Here is a 2,559-nt window from a genome sequence, read left to right on the forward strand (position 1 = left end):
TCCGGCATCGCGGGCTTAAGAAGTTCAGGAATGTCCAGAAGATAGCGAGCAGCGAAACTTACTTCGCTGCTGAACAGTGAGAGAGTGACGAGCAAAAGTAAGAGAAAGGAAGGGTGAGACGACATGTTTAAATGATAACAAGGCTTTAAGAGAGCTTGATCAAAGGAACTGAGCTACTACTATGAGGAGAAATTGCAAGTTGTTTTGAATAGAAGAGAAAACACTGGTCGAGTTTTATAGAGGGAGAATTGTTGAAGGATCTTGGGATTTAATCATGGTTGTTGATTAATTGTTTAGTTGTTGGAGAAAATATAGTGATTGGTGACTTGTCTTGTTTGTTCACCTTCTGACCTATCTGTATTATAATAGATATGGGCTTCTAACATGCATAATTTGAAATGAATATAAAGAAATGAAGACGGGCCATGAAATATAGACAGAATTATTTTTCTTAAAGCAGTTTTGCCAAATTAGAAGACAAACGTGGGATGCATTTTGGATTTGTTGAAATCTTAAAGGGATCTTATGCAAAAGATATCTACTGTTGCTTGTTTTGGCAATGAAACTTCTACAGGGTCCACAATTGCGGAGCACCTGTAGGTGTGATCTATTGGTTTTTATCGATTTCACTTAAAATGTTTTATAATTTTTTTATGGGTAAGCAGGGTTCATGGGGACTCCTACTAGTAGATTAAATAAAGAAAGATGATACAATTGCAGGAGCACGAAACAAGAAACAAGACCACTGTCCAATCCTTGGAACAATGTCTAAGGGCAAAACAACTTAAATGTGTTGTGATTTGATCTGAGAGCGAGGTTAAGGAAACATTACCCAGAGAAGTACGAAAATGCAATCAAGGGTGCCTTCGAGCCCCACATCGTTGGGACACCGGTTAATGATGCCATGGACCGGTACACACGGGCCAAAATCTAAAAGCAATATGTATTTACGGAAATGTAAAGATTACAACATGATTATTCTTGGTGGCAATTTCGTACTTCGTGGCGTAGTATGACCTTGATTAATGGGAAGTTCGGACCACTGGTGTTTCTCTAAATGCAATTATATACCTAAATGGAGGCTGAATATAATTAATTGAACTCTTTATGTAAGAAAATGAAATTAACGATGAGTGACAAAGTTGCTGTGGAGGGGCTAGATGGGCATCGGTGAGTCCTTATGCCTTTCTTTTTGGCACTCCATGAAGTGACATTCAAAGCATTCTCCAAACTTGGAGTATACTCAACTCAACTCAACTGAGCCTTTGTCCCAAACTAGTTGGAGAATAGTTTTTTTTTTTAATCAAAGGGATGTGAAATGTTGTTTTGGGCCTTATATGGATCTAAAAAATCGAGGCTATAGAGACCAAGAGTCAATGTGGGACTAAAAACGACGAGACTATGACATTGTTCCTAGATGCTTCCTATCCCAGAGGTTGCAATCATAGAGTAAATGGATGCCATCACAAAGATTGCATTCATAGAGTGATGGCTTTTTGCAGGTTTTATGAATGAGGGGCGTGTTTTGAAATAAAAATTCTGGATCTTGATTCTTTCTCAACTGTAAGGTATTGAGCCAATTTTGTGAGAGACAAATTCGCCTTCTCTGTTTAAGACTAGAGTTTTTCCAAGATGGTAAAAGTTTTTCAATAATATTAACGGAAATACGAAGGTATCAGATCGATATCTTATATTTCGCTTTTGCAAATGATATGCTAGTTGTCATGGAAGTGATCTAGAATCGGCTTATCTTCTGTTATAAGATAATTTAAAATTTGACTTAGAATAAACTTTTTGCTCCCAGCATCTTTTGACATCTATCGAACAATAAATGCAAAACGCCATCCCGGCTTCTTAGATAAATTCCGGGATAAAAAATGAACAACAAATCCAACACAGTATTCAAAAATATTTTCTTTACAAGTGTAGTCATCCTTTTTCCCCACTTCATTTATGTACGAGCCTTCGTAATAGTTTCTTTCTCATATTCTACTAGCTTAGGAGTGATAAGTACATGAAAGACTTTTAAGTGGTCAGAATAAAGTATACATTCATCTACCATCGCTATAAAATGCTTTTGTTAAAGCATCCATGAAAGATCCCACATCAGAAAGGGAGGAAAAGTTACTGGGTATATATGTGGATTTCTCTTCTTCCTATGTAGACGCGTTTTCAGCATCTCCAAGGGGCGGGCACCGCGGAGTGGGTCAGGCACAGTTAGTGCTGCTGGAAAACAAGACCGGGGAGGGTAGATGACCCAAAACCGGACAATATCTACACAGTGGGGTCGGGGCGTGACAATCCATGTTTAACAAAGTCTACGCATTTATCGAATGAAATAGTGCCATGATGATCACAATATTTTCTTATGAGTATTCGATCGAGTAGAAGAGTTGAATTCTGATTTGTTGAAAGGAAATGAATGAAAAGTACTTGAAGATGTGTTACTTCAGACATTTTTTTGAAGACAATATTCACCCCCACCAATTGACTAATTGATGTGTATTCGCTCCAAGATACAATGAACCCAACCAAAATAACTGACGTCTGTTAGAGTTT

This window comes from Tasmannia lanceolata, unplaced genomic scaffold (assembly GCF_043159265.1).
Source record: "Tasmannia lanceolata isolate RefF3 unplaced genomic scaffold, GAP_Taslan_0.1 ptg000025l, whole genome shotgun sequence".
Taxonomy (NCBI): Eukaryota; Viridiplantae; Streptophyta; class Magnoliopsida; order Canellales; family Winteraceae; genus Tasmannia; species Tasmannia lanceolata.